The sequence below is a fragment of the Pristiophorus japonicus genome, chromosome 2, assembly GCF_044704955.1.
Source record: "Pristiophorus japonicus isolate sPriJap1 chromosome 2, sPriJap1.hap1, whole genome shotgun sequence".
Classification (NCBI taxonomy): domain Eukaryota; kingdom Metazoa; phylum Chordata; class Chondrichthyes; family Pristiophoridae; genus Pristiophorus; species Pristiophorus japonicus.
The window spans coordinates 56,118,573-56,142,432 of NC_091978.1; the positions used below are offsets into that span (position 1 = coordinate 56,118,573).

The 23,860-nt window shown below is 44.8% G+C and overlaps 1 pseudogene; it reads right to left on the minus strand.

Moving 5' to 3' along the window:
• Nucleotides 1-23,860, minus strand: part of LOC139228724 (zinc finger protein 208-like) — a 197,311-nt pseudogene that overhangs the window by 48,427 nt on the left and 125,024 nt on the right.

The following is a 23,860-nucleotide window of genomic DNA, read 5'->3' on the forward strand; positions in this document are numbered from 1 at the left end:
ATATATCCAATAAACTGGCATCAACAACTCTCTGCGACAGGGAATTCCACAGGTTAACAACTCTCTGTCTGAAGAAGTTTCTCCTCATCTCAGTCCTAAATGGACTACCTCTTATCCTAAGACTGCGTCCCCTGGTTCTGCACTTCCCCAACATCAGGAACATTCTTCCCGCATCTAACCTGTCCAGTCCCGTCAGAATCTTATACGTTTCTATGAGATCCCCTCTCATCCTTCTAAACTCCAGTGAATAAAGGTCCAGTTTATCCAGTCTCTCCTCATATGACAGTCCAGCCATCCCTGAAATCAGTCTGGTGAACCTTCGCTGTACTCCCTCAATAACAAGAACATCATTCCTCAGATTAGGAGACCAAAACTGAACACAATATTCCAGGTGAGGCCTCACTAAGGCCCTGTACAACTGCAGTAAGACCTCCTCCTGCTCCAATACTCAAATCCCCTAGCTATGAAGGCCAACATACCATTTGCCTTCTTCACCGTCTGCTGTACCTGCATGCCAACTTTCAATGACTGATGAACCATGACACCCAGGTCTCGTTGCACCTCCCCTTTTCCTAATCTGTCACCATTCAGAATATTCTGCCTTCGTGTTTTTGCCACCAAAGTGGATAACCTCACACTTATCCACATTATACTGCATCTGCCATGCATTTGCCCACTCACCTAACCTGTCCAAGTCACCCTGCAGCCTCTTAGCGTCCTCCTCACAACTCACACCACCACCCAGTTTAGTGTCGTCTGCAAACTTGGAGATATTACACTCAATTCCTTCATCTAAATTGTTAATGTACATTGTAAAGAGTTGGGGTCCTAGCACTGAGCCCTGTGGCACTCCACTAGTCACTGCCTGCCATTCTGAAAAGGCCACTAGTCACTGCCCGCCATTCCATTTGTTCTGCAGCATTCTGTAGTCTGTCTCCATCTAAATAATATTTTGCTTTTCTATTTTTCCTGTTATGTCTTTAGATGCTCTGATAATGACTCCATGAGACAATGTGTTGTACTTGAACTGTAGTGAGGATTACACCTGGTGGACTGCCTTTTATACTAGGCCTGGCACACCTATACAGGTAACCTACAAGTCTCCCACTGAGGTGCCCCTGGTGGCACACCTTGTAATAGTACAAGCTGTAACCATGTAGGATACATGACACTTCCTACCAAAGTGGATAATCTCACATTTTCCCACATTATACTCCATCTGCCAAATTTTTGCTCACTCATTTAACCCATCTATATCCATTTGCAGAGTCTTTGTGTCCTCACAACTTACTTTCCCACCTATCTTTGTATCCTCAGCACATTCGGCTATTCTACACTAGGTCCCTTCATCCAAGTCATTAATATAGATTGTAAATAGTTGAGGCCCCAGCACTGACCCCTGGGGCACCCCACTTGTTAGTTTGCCATCTGTAACAGGACGTTGGTGAGGCCACACCCAGAGTACTGCGTACAGTTTTGGTCTCCATATTTAAGGAAGGATATACATGCATTGGAGGTAGTTCAGAGAAGGTTCACTAGGTTGACTCCTGGAATGAAGGGTTGTCTTATGAGCAAAGGTTGAGCAGCCTGGGCCTGCACTCATTGGAGTTTAGAAGAATCAAAGGTGTTCTTATTGAAACATAAGATTCTGAGGGGGCTTGACAGGGTAGAGACAGAGGATGTTTCCCCTCGTGGGGTAATCTAGAATTAGGGGGCATAGTTTCAAAATAACTGAGGATGTAACTAGTAGAGCGGACAAGGGAGAACCGGCAGATGTGGTCTATTTGGACTTTCAAAAGGCTTTGACAAGGTCCCACACAAGAGATTAGTGTGCAAAATTAAAGCACATGGTATTGGGGGTAATGTATTGAAGTGGATAGAGAACTGGTTGGCAGACAGGAAGCAGAGAGTCAGAATAAAAGGGTCCTTTTCAGAATGGCAGGCAGTGACCAGTGGGGTGCCGCAGGGTTCAGTGCTGGGACCCCAGCTATTTACAATATACATCAATGAGTTAGATGAAGGAATTGAATGTAATATTCCCAAGTTTGCAGATGACACTAAGCTGGGTGGCGGTGTGAGCTGTGAGGAGGATGCTAAGAGACTGCAGGGCGACTTGGACAGGTTAGGTAAGTGGGCAAATGCACGGCAGATGCAGTATAATGTGGATAAGTGTGAGGTTATCCACTTTGGTGGCAAAAACACGAAGGCAGAATATTCTGAATGGTGACAGATTAGGAAAAGGGGAGGTGCAACAAGACCTGGATGTCATGGTACATCAGTCATTGAAGTTTGGCATGCAGGTACAGCAGGCGGTGAAGAAGGCAAATGGCTTGTTGGCCTTCATAGCTAGAGGAAATGAGTATAGGAGCAGGGAGGTCTTACTGCAGTTGTACAGAGCCTTGGTGAGGCCACAGCTGGAATATTGTGTTCAATTTTGGTCCCCTAATCTGAGGAAGGACATTCTTGCTATTGAGGGAGTACAGCGAAGGTTCACCAGATTGATTCCCAGGATGGCAGGACTGACATATGAGGAGAGACTGGATCAACTGGGCTTGTATCCACTGGAGTTTAGAAGAATGAGAGGTGATCTCAAAGAAACATATAAAATTCTGACGGGTTTGGACAGGTTAGAAGCAGGAAGAATGTTCCCATTGCTGGGGAATTCCAGAACCAGGGTTCACAATCTAAGAATAAGGGGTAAGCCATTTAGGACCGAGATGAGGAGAAACTTCTTCACTCAGAGAGTGGTTAACCTGTGGAATTCCCTACCGCAGAAAGTTGTTGAGGCCAGTTTGTTCGATATATTCAAAAGGAAGTTAGATATGGCTCTTACGGCCAAAGGGATCAAGGGGTATGGAGAGAAAGCAGGAAAGGTACTGAGGTTGAATGATCAGCAATGATCTTATTGAATGGCGGTGCAGGCTCGAAGGGGCAAATGGCCTGCTCCTGCGCCTAATTTCTATGTTTCTATGTTTATAATAAGGAGCCGCCCATTTAAGATGGAGATGAGGAGGAATTTCTTCTGAGGGTCGTGAGTCTTTGAAATTCTCTACCCCAGAGAGCTGTGGAAGCTGTGTCATTGAATATATTCAAGGCCGAGGTAGACAGATTCTTGAACAATAGGGGAGTCAAGGGTTATGGGGAACAGGCAGGAAAGTGGAGTTGAGAACAAGATCAGATCAGTCATGATCCCATTCAATGGCGGAGCAGGCTCGAAAGACCATATGGCCTACTCCTGCTGCTACTTCTTATGTTCTTAATCTTTTAATTCCAGAGAATACAACTCTAGTTTGTCTAAACTTTCCTCGTAATTTAACCCTTGGAGTCCAGGTATTATTCTAGTATATCTATGCTGCACTCCCTCTAAGGTCAATATATCCTTCCTTAGGCGTGGTACCCAGAATGGAACACAGCACTCCAGGTGTGGTCTAACTAGGGCTTTGTATAGCTGTACCATGACTTCTAACCCCTTGTATTCAAATCCCCTAGATATAAAGGCCAGCATTCCATTAGTCTTTTAGAATTTTTTTGTACATGTACATTTCATTTAAATGATCTATATACATGGGACCCCAAGTCTCGTTGGATCTTCACTACTTCTAGCTTTTTACCATTTAGAAAGTACTCTGATCTATTTGGGTCCAAAGTGGATGACCTCACACTTGCTATACTGAAATCCACTTGCTACAGTTTTGCCCATTCACTTAATCTATTAATATCCCTTTGTAATGTTATGCTTTCATCTAGACTGCTTCCAATCCCTTCATCTCCTCAATCATTCTGGTTGCTTTCTTCTGTATCTTTTCTATAGTCGCAATAAGCTTATTCTGCTGTAGTGACCAGTACAATGCTGCCATAATCTCGAGTGCAGCTATTCTCACCTCTCCTGCCATTCTGCTCTTGTCCATGCCTGGATTAAGGCAGTGATGAAGTCTGGCGGAGTGATTCTGTCGAAACCCGAACTGAGCGTTAGTGAGCAAACTTTTGAAGAGTAGGTGTTGCTTGATGGCACTTTTGCTAATTGTTTTATTACTTTCTGATGATTGGGAGGAGGCGGATAGGATGGTAATTGATGGATGGTAAAGATTGTAATCAGCAGGGCACAGACAGACTGGTGAAATGGGTGGACACATGGCAGATGAAATTTAACGCAGAGATATGTGAAGTGATTCATTTTGGTAGGAAGAATGAGAAGAGGCAGATTAGGAAAAGGGGAGGTGCAACGAGACCTGGGTGCCATGGTACTTCAGTCATTGAAGGTTGGCATGCAGGTACAGCAGGCGGTTAAGAAAGCAAATGGCATGTTGGCCTTCATAGCGAGGGGATTTGAGTACAGGGGCAGGGAGGTGTTGCTACAGTTGTACAGGGCCTTGGTGAGGCCACACCTGGAGTATTGTGTACAGTTTTGGTCTCCTAACTTAAGGAAGGACATTCTTGCTATTGAGGGAGTGCAGCGAAGATTCACCAGACTGATTCCCGGGATGGTGGGACTGACCTATCAAGAAAGACTGGATCAACTGGGCTTGTATTCACTGGAGTTCAGAAGAATGAGAGGGGACCTCATAGAAACGTTTAAAATTCTGACGGGTTTAGACAGGTTAGATGCAGGAAGAATGTTCCCAATGTTGGGGAAGTCCAGAACCAGGGGTCACAGTCTAAGGATAAGGGGTAAGCCATTTAGGACCGAGATGAGGAGAAACTTCTTCACCCAGAGAGTGGTGAACCTGTGGAATTCTCTACCACAGAAAGTAGTTGAGGCCAATTCACTAAATATATTCAAAAGGGAGTTAGATGAAGTCCTTACTACTAGGGGGATCAAAGGGTATGGCGAGAAAGCAGGAAGGGGGTACTGAAGTTGCATGTTCAGCCATGAACTCATTGAATGGTGGTGCAGGCTAGAAGGGCTGAATGGTCTACTCCTGCACCTATTTTCTATGTTTTCTATGTTTCTATGTTAAACTAAATGGTACAATTTTAAGGTTATGCTCAATCTTTATAAAACATTGGTTAGGCCCCAGCTAGAGTAATGTGTCCAATTCTTGGCACCACACTTTAGGAAGGAGGTAAAGGCCTTTGAGAGGGTGCAGAGGAGATTTACTAGAATGGTACTGGGGATGAAATACTTCAGTTACATGGAGAGACTAGCATAACTGAGATTGTTCTCCTTAGAACATAGAAGGTCAAGGGGAGATTTGATAGAGGTGTTAAAATCGTAAAGGGTTTTGATGGACTAAATAAGGAGAAACTGTTCCAGTGGCAGAAGGGTCAGCAACCAGAGGACACAGATGCAAGGTATTTGGCAAAAGAACCGGAAGTGACAGGAGAAAAAAATTTGTGCAGTGAGGTATGATGAACTGGAATGCACTGCTTGCAAACACTTCAGCTTTGTCTCTTGCACTCATTTGCTGAACTTTGCTGTAGTTGAGGTTGGAGATGTTCATGAAGCCTTATTTTCCCATTTGTTGCCCGATTATGCATCACCAATCTTGACTAGATATGCTTGGGCTATCTATTAGCTGTGAGATTACTTTGCTCTGTTGATAGCCTGCTGCTTTTGTTGTTTAGTGTGCAGGTAGTAGTTTCACAAGGGTAGTGTTCCATTCTAAGGTGTACTTGGTGCTGCACCCATCTATATTTCCTCTTGAACCTGGGTTGGTCTTCTGGCTGGATGAAGATGATGAAGTGAGGGTTGCAATTGAGTGGAATGAACTAATAATCCAGAGAAGATGAGTTTAAATCCACCATGGCAGTTTGAGAATTTAAATTCATGAAAGAAAAATGGAAATAAAAGCTGGTATCAGTAAAAGTTACCACGAAGCTGCCAGATTGTTGTAAAAAAACAGCTGGAACACGAATGTTCTTTAGGGAAGGAAAACAGCTGTTCTTACCCAATCTGGCCTATATGTGACTCCAGTCCCACATCAATGTGGTTAACTCTTAATTGCCCTTTAGCAAGCCACTCTGTTCTATCAGATTACTGTAAAGAATACAGACTGCAGCAGTTCAATAAGGCCCATCACCACCTTCTCAGGGCCACTGGGGAGGGACAATAAAATGCTGGCCTTGCCAGTGACACTCCCATCCTGAGAAAGAATAAAAAATGTGTTGCTGCTGATGGTCCAGTTTGGCTTGCTAAAACTGTGCTCATTCTGCCCCACTTAGCACGGTGGTACTGTCTCCTATATGAAGGAGGGTGTCCTCACTGTGAAGATGGGACTTTGTCGTCACAGGACGTGCAGTGGTTGATGCTCTCATGGAATTACACATCAGCTACAGATAGTTTGATGAGGAATAGATCAGGTAGGCTACTCCCTTATGTTGGTTCACTCACCACATGATGTAACGATCTCCTTCTGGAGATGGTGTGCTTGTCCAGGAGTGGTACTACTAAGCCATTCCTGGTGGAGGACATTGAAGGTCACCCCCACCCTACCCAGGGCATTCTGTGCCCTTTCTTCTCTCAGTGTTTCCTCCAAGTGGTGTTCAATATGGATGTGTACTAATTCATCAGTTGAGGGGTTGTAGTAGTGTTAATAAGCTGGAAGCTTCTTGGGCCTTCTTTGCCCCAAGGCCTTCCTTCATGGGGTCTAGAGTCAATGTTGAGGACTTCCAGGGCTACACCTACCCAAGTGTACACCACTATACATCCACCCCTTATCCTGCTAGTGGGACAGCACATACTCAAAATGATGATGAAGTTGTCTAGGATAGTGACTGTTACGACTCTGTTTGACTGTTCTGTGGGACAATACTCCTAACTTGGACACCAGTCCACAACTATTAGAAGATTTTGTAGGGTTAACTGAGCTGAAAATGCCCATGTTTTGTCCTGAGTTGATAGTTGGGTTGTTTCCAATAGATTTTTCTCTTATAATTCTGTAGCAGTGGAGAATTGAACTGGAAAGACTGGAGCTCTGAGTGAGCAGGAATATTGCAACTATATTTGCACCTGTATCAGTTAAAACTGTTGACAACAACCATGCAGTTGCATTAGCCTGTGGGAGTTGGAGTTTTTAATGTGCCAAGTCTGCATGTTGACTCCAGAGTTTACTCACTGGGTAACTCCACATGAATTCAAAAGTGAGGGAGTGATGCTTCAGTTGTACAGAACCTTGGTCAGATCCCTTCTGGGATATTGCTTTCAGTTTTGGACACCGAACCTAGGGGAAGATATATTGGCCTCGGAAGGGTTACAGTGTAGATTCACCAGAATTATACCACTGCTTAAAGCGTTAAAATATGAGGATAGGTAGCATAAACTTGGCTTGTATTACTTTGAGTTTAGATGGTAAAGCATGATCTAATGGAGTTATTTAAAATGACAAAGGGCTTCAGTAAGATAGATACAGAGAAAGTATTTCATCTAGTGGGGGAATCCAGAACAAAAGGGCATAATCTTGATATTAGGCCATGTTGCAGTGAAATCAGGTAGCACTTTTTCACGTAAAGAGTAGTGGAAACCTGGAACTCACTCCCCCAAAAGTCTGTGGATGCTGGGTCAATTGAAATTTTCAAGACTGTGATCCATAGGTTATTGTTGGGTAAGGGCATCAGGGATATGAAACAAATACAGGTACAGAGGCTCGAGGGGCTGAATGGCTTAATCCTGTTCCAATAAATTGTTACTGAAACAGAGTCCATAAATTCTTTTATAAGCTATTATCTAATTCCTATTTAAAAGTGGAATGTTAAAGGGTATGGGGAATGAGCAGTAGATTGGGATTAGACTAGGTGGTTCATGTGGTGAGGAATTGACCCATTTCTGTGCTGAAACATTCTAAAGTTCCATGGTTGCTGGCAATGCCTTAAAAATTCAATCAAAATGGTTCTTCTTCATATGCAAATCTATACAGCAAATTTCAGCAGGCTATTTAGACCCTGTAGACTGTCACAGCGGAACTCAATCCTGTTTTCATCCAATGCCTACAAAATCCATTTAGCAAGAAAAGGGGGGGGGGGGTCACTCAATGATCCGAAGCAAGAATTGGCCCTTATATTCTCTCTCCCTTCACCCAGAGGCTTTGAGGTCACTGGAAATGCCACGAATGCATCCTGTAACCCAGACACCCTATCCACCGTTCCTTCAACCACCGTCTGCCCCACCTGTGACAGAGACTGTAGGTCCCGCATTGGATTCTTCAGTCACCTGAGAACTCATTTCTAGTATGGAAGCAAGTCATTCTCAACTCTGAGGGACTGCCTATGATGATGCTTCTGAAATAATCCCCTTGTGAGCAGTTTCACAGGAGCCATTATAGGACCACAGTGTCAACGTGTCCTCTTCACACAGGGTGGTGTAAGCAGCAGAGGCCAGGAAGGGGAAAGGCAACAAACTTGGTTTGTACTACTTTGTAGCAGAAAATATATATCTTTTTTAAAAAAAGAAACAAGTTTAGCAGCTTTTACTTTTAAGAGTCCACAAGGAAATACTATTTAAAAGCAGAGATTATTTAAACTGAAGCTGTCTGGATTTCATTACATTTACTTACTCTACTGTGGTTTACAGCCCTGGTCCCTGCCTGATCACATTTCCTGAATGTGGCACAGTGCAAGGAAGTAATAACAAAATCTTGCATTTTAAAGCACTTCCCATGCACGCGGAAGACATCACAGATCACTTTACAATAAGAAAAGATGCAATCGGCACTAAGCATGGGGAAAGAGGAAAGAAAATGGAAAGGCTAAGCCAGGCAACCAAAAGCATGCTTTTTTAAAAACAAAAAAGAGGGTTTTTGAAAGCTGGGAAGGGTATGGCGAGGTGGAGGGAACGGAGTAGAGGATTCCAGAGGTCAGGCGGGTAGTTGATGAATGAGCAGCTGACAATGGTCCGGGGGCGGGGGCATGCGGGGAGTGTTCGCGTGAAAATGTATGCCAGGATCTTTGGCAAAAGGACATTACAAAAGGTAAGCTGGGGTCAGTATATGGAGCAGCTCACAGCACAAAATGGAGCTTCTCCCGTCAGGGTTATGGCAGTTTCATGTCACGTTTCGTCCACTGTGTACAAGAAAATAAAACGGTGCCGCGGTTCTCCATTTGAAGGGGCGACTTCACGTGTGTGTTTTATTTGTTCTCAGGATGTGGGCAGTGTTGATAACGCCACATTTACTGCTCCTCCCCTTCATAAAAACCACAGGTCATCAAATGTGCGCTGTGGATGTGGGGCTCTTCTCTACGCCCAATGATACTGACCCACGGGCTCCAGCTTCCCTCGCAAGGGGCCATTCATGTATCTGCCCAGGCAGTGGGTGTAAGTGGACTATCAGGCCATCGTTGCTGAGCTCGGTCAAGTCCCCAACCAATGTCCATGCACACATTTCCAACAAAAGCCACAGAATTGACCCCTTCATCAGCTCAGCTAACAGCGCAGAGCAGGGGTGGAAGAGTCCAGCACTTTGAACCTTCTGGGTGTGTATGGCTCATTGTGTTACCTGTATCGGAGAACGCCCAGCAGGGTGCGTTGAAGGCTAGTCTGGTACAGACACCGTACTGAGGGGAGCCAGTGCACCCGATCGCCCTTCCCTGTGAAAGGTTTATCTGCTGTGTGTGCGCTGGTGACTGGTCAGATTGGAGGAGCTTTTGAAGCCCTTCCCACAGTGGGGGCATGGATAGGGTCTCTCGCCAGTGTGTGTGCGTTGGTGCTTTACCAGGGACGAATGCTGGTTGAAGTCCTTCCCACACACCGAGCAGGTGTACGGCTTCTCTCCGGTGTGGATGCGCTGGTGGGTCGCCAGGTTGTGCGACAGACGGAATGCCTTGCTGCACACCGGGCACTTGTAGGGCGTCTGGCCGCTGTGGAGCAGCCGGTGCTTCGCCAGCGAGGAGTACTGTTTGAAGTCCTTCCCACACTCGGCGCACTGGAACGGCCGCTCTGCTGTGTGCGTGCGCTGGTGTTTCACCAGCAAATGGGACAACTTAAAGCCCTTCCCGCAGACCGAGCACAGGTAGGGCCTGTCCTCCGCATGGGTGCGCTGGTGGACCAGCATGGTGGACGACTGGCTGAAATCCTTGCGGCAAATTGGACACTGGTACGGCCTCTCGCCTGTGTGTGTGCGGCGGTGTGTCACCAGGTGGTGCGAGTAGATGAACGCCTTCCCGCACACCTCACATTTAAAGGGTCTGTCCCCTCGGTGGACGCGCTTGTGGCGGGACAGGTTGGAGGAGTCATTGAAGCTCTTGCCACAGTCCAGGCACTGGAAGGGTTTGTGACCAGTGTGCTGGACCTGATGGGTTTGCAGCTTGGCACGGTGAATGAACTGCTTTTGGCACTCCGGGCATTGGAAGAGCTGCTCCCCAGTGTGAAGCAGCTGGTGCAGTTTCAGCTGCGAGTACTTGTCGAAGCTCTTGCCACATTCAGAGCAGATGAAGAGCTTTCGCCGGTCTTGAAAATACTGCCAATGTCCCGAGTGCTGGGAGTTGCACGGCTTTGAGCCACCTTGCTCTGGCTCCCTCGCTGAAAGTTCAGCCTCCACTTGGCGCGTCTCCACTGAGCTGTCGAGCGCTCCTGCAACAGATAAAACCACTTCAATTTAATTTTTCAATGTTGTTAAATAACACAATCTAATGTTCTCCCCTTCCCTCCTAAAATAATGTCAGTTGTGGCTCAGTGGGTAGCACTCCCACCTCGGAATCAAAAGATTGAGGGAATCGAGCACATAATCTTGGCCAACACTTCATAGAAACATAGAAACATAGAAAATAGGTGCAGGAGTAGGCCATTCGGTCCTTCGAGCCTGCACCGCCATTCAATGAGTTCATGGCTGAACATGCAACCTCAGTACCCCATTCCTGCTTTCTCACCATATCCCTTGATCCCCCTACTAGTAAGGACTACATCTAACTCCTTTTTGAATATATTTAGTGAATTGGCCTCAACAACTTTCTGTGGTCGCGAATTCCACAGGTTCACCACTCTCTGGGTGAAGAAGTTTCTCCTCATCTCAGTCCTAAATGGCTTACCCCTTATCCTTAGACTGTGACCCCTGGTTCTGGACTTCCCCAACATTGGGAACATTCTTCCTGCATCTAACCTGTCTAAACCCGTCAGAATTTTAAACGTTTCTATGAGATCTCCTCTCATTCTTCTGAACTCCAGTGAATACAAGCCCAGTTGATCCAGTCTTTCTTGATATGTCAGTCCCGCCATCCCGGGAATCAGTCTGGTGAACCTTCGCTGCACTCCCTCAATAGCAATGTCCTTCCTCAAGTTAGGAGACCAAAACTGTACACAATACTCCAGGTGTGGCCTCACCTGTACAACTATAGCAACACCATTCAGATAATATTCTGCCTTCGTGCTTTTGCCCCCAAAGTGGATAACCTCACATTTATCCACATTATACTGCATCTGCCATGCATTTTCCCACTCACCTAACCTGTCCAAGTCACCCTGCAGCCTTTTAGTGTCCTCCTCACAGTTCACACCGCCACCCAGTTAAGTGTCATCTGCAAACTTGGAGATATTACACTCAATTCCTTCATCTAAATCATTAATGTATATTGTAAAGAGCAGGGGTCCCAGCACTGAGCCCTGTGGCACTCCACTAGTCACTGCAGTATTGAAGCAGTGCTGCACTGTCAAGGGTGCCATCTTTCGGGTGAGGGGTTAAAAATCCCATGGCACTATTTCGAAAACGAGCAGGGGTGTCCTGGACAATATTCATCGCTCAACCAATACCACTAAAACAGATTATCTGGTCATTATCACATTGCTGTTTGTGGGATCTTGCTGTGTGCAAATTGGCTGTCGCATTTCCCTTTCTCACTGCCCCTAGCCTGAGCACTGTGACCTTACCCCTGCACCCAGAGGAAAAAGCCCTACTCCCGACCGGACACAGGAGCCATTTCTTAGTTCTCTAAAGTATTTGCGTCACTTATATATAGATAGTGAAATGTTTGTAGGCAATGTGTGACATGTACCTCTGAACGTAGCTAAACCACTTTTATTAACGGCATCTCACGCCCTGGGATTCACCTTTATAATACCTGCACACCCAGTGGCATCCTCTTGCCCAATGCTCCCATATCCCACTACCATCATGCTCACAAGTCCCAACATCACCACTTCCACACTCCTAACTCACCATTCTCAGATCGCAGAATTTCTCTCCACCCCCACCCCCACCCCCACCCACCCCCCCCCTCCCTCCAATATTCTGACATCCAAGTTGCTCCAGCTGATGAACTCACACACCCTTACACTACAAAACTACATCACATCTCCTTCTCCACACATCTACAAGTCTCCTATCAAACTGCAAACTCTTCCCTGCCATCTTCCTATGGATTCTGGACTTTCATTTTTTTTTAAAGACATAAAAATGAGTATTTCAGATATGGATTTACTCACAAAATTTGAACCTTAAAATGCTTCTAACACTCATAATATTTTGCAATAAACACAATTTCATTTATTGAATCAGTGGACATAAAAGATCCTGTGGCCACTTTCAAAGAAAAGTAGGAGTTTTACATACACACATTGTGTTTCTAATCGTGAAGTGGCGATTCCCAGTGGCCCACAAGTTTCCTTGTCTCCTTCAAAAACCTAAGCCATCTGGTTCAAACGATTTGTTATGGTTGTAATGTTCTGCAAAACCAACCACGGAGACATGTGGCAGGGAGAATGGGAAGATGCCATGTTTAAAATGACCAACTGCAGCCAACAACCTGTAAACCACGGAGGATGATGGGACTTTGGCCATCCTGGCCACCCTGTTGCAGGGGCACGGAACCGGACGGGGGAGGAGCCAGCTACCGTAAGGGGGAAGAGTGTACATTCGGTTCTTCCAGGAAAATGGATACAGGCAACTTTATATTTTAAAAGGACATTTCTCCAGCTTTTCATGTAAAACCCTCACAGAAGAGGCAACATGTCCAGGCAAAATCTCCCCAGTAATACACAAGGCAACACAAAGGGTGTCAGTTTGAATAATTAAACAAAGGCCCACAGGTCTGATGCAATCATTTTGGCCAGCCCAGACAGAGTGGCACCTCTGTCGAGATAGTGAACAATCATCTTCATTCACCCCATCAGCGAGCGACAGGATACAGATGTGGCTAATCTCCCATTTCAGACAGATCGATACACATCGAACTGCCATTCACACCCCATTTTATTCAAGGAAGACCCAAGACAATGGCATGCAGTTTTGGCACGAAGATGAACGGACTATAAGAAAAGCTGCAAAAACACACAAGGAGGTTTTTTTTTTTGAGGTTGGAAGTTGGAGTCAGCTTTTGCATTGAGTTGTAGAGTTGAGTTAAGAAGGTGGGAGTCAGATTTCGTTGTGGTTGAGTTGAGTCAAAGGGGAGTTGAGTCAGCTCTTCACAGGGCCCTCGCTCTGGGGAAGGTATGCTTAACTCCAGCAGCTTTTTGCTTAGGAGCCAACCGAGAGACAAATAGATGAAACCGACGCAACATCGAGGAGGAAAACCGAACCAACCAACAACGTAAAACCCAACCCAGAGGGATCCCGAGCTGAAATAAGCGCCCCCAGAACCCCGGAGTTGATGGGGTTTGGACTATACTCACAATCCTCTCAGACTCAATTTATGATAGGAATTGGTAAGAATGGTGGAAGTGGGAGGTGGGGTTGTGTGTGAGTGGAATATTTCAACCTCTTATCTTCCCCTTCCCTGTTGTGAGAATTTTACGTGTTGTTGAGTGAGATTGCGCCATTACTCCTATTTGCGACCTCTTCCTATGTCCTCTATCTTTGTGTTTATTATTCTAAATAAACAACATTAGCCATTTTGCACTCTTACCCACTGTGTCTGGTGCCTCATTACTCACCCATCCTCATAAATCGCACGTACAGAACCTCAGGGGAGTGTGGATTTGAACCCACAGCCCAAGCTCCCCTTACTGGGTCAGTTCCTTCATCTCATCAAATATGGCGAGAAAGCAGGAATGGGGTACTGAAGTTGAATGTTCAGCCATGAACTCATTGAATGGCGGTGCAGGCTAGAAGGGCCGAATGGCCTACTCCTGCACCTATTTTCTATGTTTCTATCTCTGCAACACTGATTTTAAAAATCCTCTAGGATACAGAGTGTGCTGGAACAGCTTTATCCTGGAGTTGACCCCTCTTCAGGAAGGGATACTGTGCCTTCAGATGTGCTATAAATTTAAGAAGTGCATGAAACTCCTCCTGCAGACAATGCACACCACACAGTTTCTTGCCACACATGAATACATTAATGATTGATAAATGGGTGAGTGATACTCAAGTGCTGGATTGGGTGAAACCTTTTCTACAGGTGGTTACTGGAGTGACTCCTCCCTGGTATAGAGGCACGAGAGTGCAGGACTGGCCGAAGGCCTTGTCACAGGTTGTGTGTTTCTCCAGCTACAATGCACAGATCAGTATACCACAGTTGTTGAAGCTTTTGTGAAACATTAAGCACCTGTATAGCTTCCCACCACTGCATATCTTCTTGTATTCAACTGAACAAAGTTCTTCCAGTGGGGGGGGGGGGGCGGGCGGGGGGAAAAGAGATGTGTATGTACTCGTAATGATTGTTGGCCAGCTGCTACAAAGGGAACATTTATAATCATCTTCTTCACTGACTGGCAACTAGTATCCTGTGTCAATTAAATGGATGAAGTGTGTCTTGGGGAAGGGAATGAGACACCTCAGCCAATTTATTTATAAAAGAACATAAGAAATAGGAGCAGGAGTAGGCCATTTGGCCCCTCGCTCCGCCATTTAATAAGATCATGGCTAATCTGATCATGGATTCAGCTCCACTTCCCTGCCTGCTCCCCCTAACCCGTTATTCCCTTACCGCTCAAAAATCTGTCTATCTCCATCTTAAATATATTCAATGACCCAGCCTCCACAGCTCTCTGGGGCAGATAATTCCTCAGATTTACAACCCTCTGAGAAGAACTTCACCCTCATCTCAGTTTTAAATGGGCAGCTCCTTATTCTGAGACTATGGCCCCTAGTTTTAGTTTCCTCTATGAGTGGAAATATCCTCTCTGCATCCACCTTGTCGAGCCCCCTCATTATCTTATAAGTTTCAATAAGATTACCTCTCATTCTTCTGAACTCCAATGTGTATAGGCTCAACCTTTCATAAGTCAACCCCTTCATCTGTCGAATCAACTGAGTGAACCTTCTTTGAACAGCCTCATGGAAGTATATCCTTTCTTAAATACAGAGACCACAACTGTACACAGGACTCAAGGTGTGGCCTCACCAATACCCCGTACAGTTATAACAGGACTTCTCTGCTTTTATACTCTATCCCCCTTGCAATAAAGGCCAACATTCCATTTGCCTTCCTGATGACTTGCTCTACCTGCATTTGTGTGTTTCATGCACAAGGACCCCCAGGTCCCTCTGTACTGCAGCACTTTGCAGTTTTTCTCCATTTAAATTATAATTTGCTTTTCTATTTTTTCTGCCAAAGTGGTTAACCTCACATTTTCCCATATTGTACTCTATCTGCCAATTATTTGCCCACACACTTAGCCTGTCGATATCCCATTGCAGATTTTGTATGTGTCGCTCACAATTTGCTTTACCACACATCTTTGTATATCACTAAAAGATACCTGCAATTAGTGAGCAACTGGGCATGAATGGTAAAGATTAAGTATTGAAGGATGTAGAATAGGCATCACTGATGGCTTAATGATTAAATACAGCAACTGGAATTGAATCATGCAGATCAGGATACTTCCAGCATCAAACTTTGTCTGTGCTGAAAGTTGATCTTAGTTGGTGTGCTATCATTGATCTTAGTGCTCCGAGATTAGCAAAAGGAAACACTTTGCCAGGGCTCCTCCTCCTGATCACTACCCAGTAATGCATGCATCTAAGGATGTTGGGTAAAGCCATGGTAGCACATAAGATAGAAGTAGGTGAGCTGTTTGGATAATCATTATAATCTGGTTAGACCCAAGGGTGGTGCAAGAATATTGGACTTTAAAAGGAGGAGCCTTTATAAAAGGCATGCCTAGTAACTATCAATAAATGCTGGATATGGGATGCACATGCTCTTCCTATTGGACACATTCCCACTTACATTCAGAGAACTTTGGTTCAGTTGGCAGAGTGTGCGCAGGAATACTGCTGTGGTTTAATCAAAGAATCAGAGATTTACAGCACAGAAGGAGGCCATTCGGCCCATCATGTCCATGCCGGCCGACAAAGAGCTATCCAGCCTAATCCCATTTTCCAGCTCATGATCCGTAGCCTTGTAGCTTATGGCACTTCAAGTGCATATCCGAGGACTTTTTAAATAGTATGATGATTTCTGCGTCTGCCACCCTTTCAGGCAGTGAGTTCCAGACCCTCTGGGTAAAAAAGGTTTCTCCACAAATGCCCTCTAAACATTCTACCAATTACTTTAAATATATGTCCACTGTTTATTAACCCATCCACTAAGGGAAATAAGTCCTTCCTATCCACTATCTGGCCCCTCATAATTTTATACACTTCAATAAGGTCTCGCCTCAACCTTCTCTGTTCCAAATAAAACAAACCCAGCCTACCCAATCAATAGCTAAAATTCTCTAGTCCAGGCAACATCCTTGTAAATCTCCTCTGAACCCTCTCTAATGCAATCACATCTTTCCTGTAATGTGGTGACCAGAACTGCAGGCAGTACTCTAGATGTGGCCTAACTAGTATTTTGTTCAGTTCAAGCATAACCTCCCTGCTTTTATATTCTATGCCTCAGCTAATAAAGACAAATATCCTGTATGTCTTCTTAACCACCTTATCTACTTGTCCTGCTACCTAGGGATCTGTGGGCATGCAATGCAAGTTCCCTCTATTCCTATACACTTCTCAGGTGTCTTACAATTTATTGTGTATTCCCTTTCTTTGTTAGCCGTCCCCAAATGAATTACCTCACACGTCTCCGGATTTAATTCCATTTGCCACTGTTTTGCCCACCTGACCAGTACATTGATGTCTTCCTACAGTCTACAGCTTTCATCTTCATTCTTCAAAAGTGTCAGCTGTGGCTCAGTAGTTAGCACGCTCGCCTCGGAGTCAGAAGATTGTGGGTTCAAGTCCCACTTCAGGTACTTAAGCATATAAATCTATGCTGACACTCCACTGCAATGCTGAGGGAGTGTTGCACTGTCGGAGGTGCCGTCTTTCGGATGAGATGTTAAACCGAGGCCCCGTCTGCTCTCTCAGATGGATGTAAAAGATCGCATGGCACTATTTCGAAGAAGAGCGAGGGAGTTATCACCGGTGTCCTGGCCAATATTTATGCCTCAATCAACATATTTTGTATTGGTCTTCACGATAGAAGACAAGAAAAATATCCCAATAATGGATAATCAAGGGGCTATAGGGAGGGAAGAACATGAAACAATAACTATCACTAAAGAAAAAGTACTCAGTAAAATAATGGGACTAAAATAATGGGACTAAAATCCCTTGGACCCGGTGGCTTGCATCCTAGGGTCTTAAAAGAAATGACTGCAGAGATAGTGGATGCATTGGTTATAATCTACCAAAATTCCTTGGATTCTGGAGAGGGCCCAGCAGATTGCAAATTGCAAATGTAATGCCCCTATTTTTAAAAAAAAAAGGAGGCAGACAGAAAGCAGGAAACCATAGACCAGTTAGCATATCATCCGTCATTGGGAAACAGCTGGAGTCCCTTAACAAGCAGGCAGTAGCAGGATATTTGGAAAAGCAGAATACAATCAAGCAGAGTCATCATGGTTTTATGAAAGGGAAATCATGTTTGACAAATTTGCTGGAGTCCTTTGAGGATGCAACGAGCAGATTAGATAAGTGGGAACCAGTGGATGTGGTGTATTTGGATTTCCAGAAGGCACTTGATAGGGTGCCACATAAAAGCTCACGGGGTTGGGGGTAATATATTAGCATGGATAGCAGATTGGCTAACTAACAGAAAACAGAGAGTCGGGATAAATGGGTCATTTACTGGTTGGCAAATGAACTAGTGGGGGTGCTGCAAGGATCGGTTCTGGGTCCCAGCTATTTATAATCTATGTTATCAATACCATCATCATAGGCAGTCCCTCGGAATCGAGGAATACTTGCTTCCAGTCTAAAAATAAGTTCTTAGGTGACTGAACAGTCCAATACGAGAATTACAGTCTCTGTCACAGGTGGGACAGACAGTCGTTAAGGGAAAGGGTGGATGGGACTGGTTTGCCGCACGCTCTTTCTGCTGCCTGCGCTTGGTTTCTGCATGCTCTCGGTGATGACTCAAGGTGCTCAATGCCCTCCCGGATGCACTTCCTCCACTTAGGGTGGTCTTTGGCCAGGGACTCCCAGGTGTCGGTGGAGATGTTGCATTTTATCAAGGAGGCTTTGAGGGTATCCTTGAAACGTTTCCTCTGCCCACCTTGGGCTCATTTGCTGTGAAGGAGTCCAGAGTAGAGCGCTTGCTTTGGGAGTCTTGTGTCAGGCATTCAAACAATGTGGCCCGCCCAGCAGAGCTGATCGAGTGTGGTCATATTAATGACTTAGATGAAGGGACCGAGTGTAATGTAGCCAAGTTTGCTGATGATACAAAGATGGGTGGGAAAGAAAGTTGTTAGGAGGACACAAAAAATCTGCAAGGGGATATAGATAGGCTAAGTAAGTGGGAAAACATTTGGCAGATGGAGTATAAGGTGGCAAATTGTGAAGTTATTCACTTCGGCAGGAAAAATAAAAAAGCAAATTATTTAAATGGAGAGAAATTACAAAATGCTGCAGTAGAGGGACTTGGGAGTCCTTGTGCATGAAACACAAAAAGTTTATATGCAGGTACAGCAAGTAATCAGGAAGGCAAATGGAATGTTGGCCTTTATTGCAAAGGGGATGGAATATAAAAGCTGTACAGGGCATTGGTGAGGCCACACCTAGAATATTGAGTACAGTTTTGGTCTTATTTAAAGGAAGGATATAGTTGCATTGGAGGCAGTTCAGAGAAGGTTCACTAGGTTGATTCTTGAGATGAAGGGGTTGACTTATGAAGAAAGGTCGAGTAGGTTGGACCTATACTCATTGGAGTTTAGGTGATCTTATTGAAACATAAGATACTGAGAGGGCTCAACAAGGTAGATGCAGAGAGGATGTTTCCCCTCGTGGGGGAATCTAGAACTGGGGGCATAGTTTCAGAATAAGGGGTTGCCCATTTAGAATGGATATGGAGGAGGAATTTCCTCTCTGAGGGTTGTAAATCTGTGGAATTATCTGCCCCAGAGAGCTGTAGAGGCTTGAATATATTTAAGATGGAGATAGACAGATAATGGAGTGAAGGGTTATGGGGAGCGGGCAGGGAAGTGGAGCTGAGCCCAAGATCTGATCAGCCATGATCTTATTGAAAGGTGGAGCAGGCTCGAGGGGCCAAATGGCCTACTCCTATTTCTTATGTAAGAAAGGTATGGCAATAATCATGGATGATTTTAATTTTCATATTGTTCGGCTAACTAAGGAAGTAAAGGATGGTATCAAATTGAAAACAAAGGCATACAATGTTGCGAAGAATAATGGAAGGCCAGAGGATTGGGAAACTTTTACGTGGTACTTTGTCAAACGCTTTCTTAAAATCCATATAGACAACATCCACTGCATTCCCTTCATCAACCTTCTCTGTTACTTCATCAAAAAATGAAATTAGATTAGTCAAACATGATCTGCCTTTTACAAATACGTGCTGGCTCTCCTTAATTAACTAACACCTCTCCAAGTGCCTGTTAATTTTTTCCTGATTATTGTTTCTAAAACCTTACCTACCACTGATGTTAAACTGACCAGCCTCTAGTTACTAGGATTGTCCTTACACTCTTTCTTGAATAAGGGTGTCACATGTTTCACTTTCCAATCACCTCCCCCGCATCTAGAGAAGATTGGAAGATTATGGCAGGCCCTTCCGCTATCTTCATCCTCACTTCCCTTAGCAACCTGGGCTGCAAGCCAACCGGACTAGGCAACTTATCCACTCTAAGCACATCTTGCCTATTAATTTTCACCCCATCAATTACCTCTACCTACCATCTCCACTTCTACCGATATTTTGTCAGCATCCTCTTCCTTAGTGAGCACCAATACAAAATATTCATGAAGTATTCTATACTTGCCCTGCGCCTCTAATCGTATATTATCTTCTTTGTCCCTAATAGGCCCCATCCCACATCTTACTACCCTCTTACTATTTACATGCTGATAGAAGATTTTTGGATTCCCTTTTATGTTAACTGCCATTCTATTCTCATGTTTTTCTCTTTGCCAGTCTTATTCTCCTCTTCACTACCCCATTCAACTTGTTGTATTTGGCCTGGTTCTCACTTGAAGAATCCACCCAACATGCATCATACGCACACTTTTTTTGTTTCATCATATTTTCTATCTCCCTCCACATCCAAGGAGCCTTGGCTTTGGTTCCTTTACCTTTCCCTCTTGTTGGAATGTACCTAACCTGTACCTGAAACATCTCCTCCTTAAAGATCACCCATTGTTCCCTTACAGTTTTTTTCTGTCAATCTTTGGTTCCATTTTACCTAGGCTAGATCCCCACTCATCCCATTGAAGGTAGCCCTCTTCCAATTTAGAAGTTCCACTTTAGATTGTTCCTTGCTCTTCTCCATTCTTTTGCATTTGGGGAGGTCTAACAGGGCAAGGGAAGACACATTAAATGGTACGACAATGAAACGTGTAGAGGAATAAAGGGACCTTGGAGTGCAGGTCCACAGATCCCTGCAGGTAGCAGGCCAGGTAGATAAGGGGGTTAAGAAGGCATAAGGAATGTTTGACTTTATTAGTTGACGCATGGAATACAAGAGCAAGGACGTTATGCTTCAACTGTACAAAACAGGTTAGACCAGAGCTGGAGTACTGTCTGCAGTGATGGTCACCACATTACATGAAAGATGTGATTGCACTGGAAAGGGTGCAGAGGAGATTTACAAGAATGTTACAAAAGCAAAATACTGCGGATGCTGGAATCTGAAATAAACACAGAAAATGCTGGAAATCTCAGAGGGTCAAGCAGCATCTGTAGAGAGATAAACAGAGTTAACGTTTCGGGTCGATGACCCTTCATAAGAACATAAGAATTAGGAGCAGGCCCCTTGAGCCTGCTCCATCATTTTATGGTTATGGGGAACGGGCAGTGAAGTGGAGCTGAGCCCAAGATCAGATCAGCCATGGTCTTATTAAATGGCAGAGCATGCTCGAGGGGGCAAATGGCCTACTCCTGCTCCTATTTCTCATCATCATAAGCAGTCACTCAGAATCGACTTGCTTCCACTCTTAAAATGAGTCCTTAGGTGGCTGAACAGTCCAATTCGAGAGCCACAGTCCCTGTCACAGGTGGGACAGATAATCGTTGAGGGTAAGGGAGGGTGGGACAGATTTGCCACATGCTCTTTCCCCTGCCTGCGTTTGATTTCTGCATGCTCTTGGCGATGAGACTCGAGGTGCTCAGCACCCTCCCGGATGCACTTCCTCCACTTAGGGTGGTCTTTGGCCAGGGTCACCAAAGGATGATGTCATTATGCGGGTAGCATTAGCCTGTGTATTGCCTCTTGGCGCCTCTACTAAAGAGCCTACTCAATTTCAGCCGGGGTTTGGACGCCGCTTAACGACGATGGTAGACATTTGCCGCCCGTTTGCCACCTACCGCCAGCGGTAACAGGTGGCGTCCACAACCCAATTTCGACCCCCTAATGCCTACAGTTTTATAGCATGTGTAGGTTATTCATAGTGATTTACTAATACATGCTTGCTAAGGATGGTCCTGACCTTGAGTTCGTTGCATCCTTTTTATAGCAGCATTGGAATTCTCCTGGTGTTCTATCTCAATGTTTGAACCTTGACCAACATCATTAACACAACTTATCTAGTCAATTATCTCATTCAGGTCCCATTCCAGAGACTTGAGCACATACATCTAGGCTGACACTCCAGTGCAGTGCTGAGGGAGTGCTGCACTGTCAGAGGTGTCGTCTTTCGGATGAGGCGTTAAACCGAGGACCCATCTGCTCTCTCAAGTGGATGTAAAAGATTCCACGGCACCATTTCAAAGAAGAGCAGAGGAGTTATCCCCCGTGTCCTGGACAATATTTCATCATCATCATAGGCAGTCCCTCGGAATCGAGGAAGACTTGTTTCCACTCTTAACATGAGTTCTTAAGTGGCTGTACTGAGCAGGCATTGATGCCGAGATCCAACAGTGCCTCCAGTGCGCCAGTGCAGCCTTTGACCGCCTGAGGAAAAGAGTATTCGAAGACCAGCCCTCAAAATTGTCACTAAGATCATGGTCTTTGTAGTAATACCCGCCCTCCTGTGTGGCTCAGAAACATGGACCATGTACAGTAGACACCTCAAGTTGCTGGAGAAATATCACCAACGATGTCTCCGCAAGATCCTAAAATTCCCGAGAGGACAGGTGCACCAACATTAGCATCCTCAACCAGGCCAACATTCCCAGCATCGAAGCCTTGACCACACATGATTAGCTCCGTTGGGCAGGCCATATAGTTCGCATGCCAGACACGAGAATCCCAAAGCAAGCGCTCTACTTGGAACTCCTTCATGGCAAACAAGCCAAAGGTGGGCAGCGGAAACGTTACAAGGATACCCTCAAAACCTCCCTGATAAAGTGCAACATCCTCACTGACATCTGGGAGTCCCTGGCCAAAGACCGCTCTAAATGGAGGAAGTGCATTCGGGAGGGTGCTGAGCTCCTCGAGTCTCGTCGCCGAGACCATGCAGAATTTAAGCGCAGGCAGCAGAAAGAGCTTGTGGCAAACCAGTCCCACCCACCCCTTCCCTCAATGACTATTTGTCCCACCTGTGACAGAGACTTTGGTTCCTATTTCTAATGTTCTTATCCTTTCTTTAGGTTTTATAACTGAAATCACATGGTTTTCTATTGCTTATGACCTTGTCCCCTTCTGCTTGAACCTGCAGAGTGTAGTTTTTACTTGTTAACTTTCATTGGTTTAAAAATGCATTTACTCCTATGTGCTTTGTTGCTTTGGCTTGCAGAATTGTCTGGAGTAGAGTAGAAAAATTCCAGCCTCAGTGTCATGTCTACCCTTCCAAGCTGGCTGGTCAGTGATCAATTGTAAATACTGTGGACCCACTTGGCTGAGGTATCAGATTATGGAGCATAGATTATCAGATTATAGAGTTGAACTAACTCAAGCCTAAAAGAGACTCTTTACATCACCTTCAGCCCCACATCCCCAAAGTAGGATAGTCCCTTGTTTGTTATTGAACAGTTTAAAAGTGCAGGGTTTTAGATACCATGAACTTGTCAAGATTGGTATAATGAGCAACAGAATTTACCATAAAATGTGAATGTATTGCCACCATTATCCTGACAAAAAGAGCAGGTGTCAAGAGGAATATTTTAGATTGCTGAGAAAAACCTCAAGAAAAAGCAGCAAAGCGCATAGGAACTAATGCCTTTCAAATCAATGAAAGATAACAAGCAAAAACTACATTTTGCAGGTTCAAGCAGAAGGTGACAAACAATACCTTGTCTAATAAAAATAATTTCCGAGAAATGGTAAATTCTACCTTTTGTAATTTAGGATAGCAGTACTAAATGAGAAGTTTACCTGCCGTTGTGTGTAGCATCTCCAGGAATTTTAAATGTTTCCTTTATTTTGATCCTGTTCCCTGCTGCAGTATCAATTCATAATGAACCACACCTCTCCCTTTAGCTCATCCCATCTACATCCGCATATGCGCACTTCTTCTGCCTCACAGCAGCAGAGAATTTTCTACTGAACGCTGAAGTCTGGGTAACGTATTTGCCATTTCAGTACTGCTGTAGTAGATTATTATATACATTTAAGCGAACTTAGGTGGGAATGTCAATATAATGAAATTAAAATTTTAGTTAATTTCTGAATCGC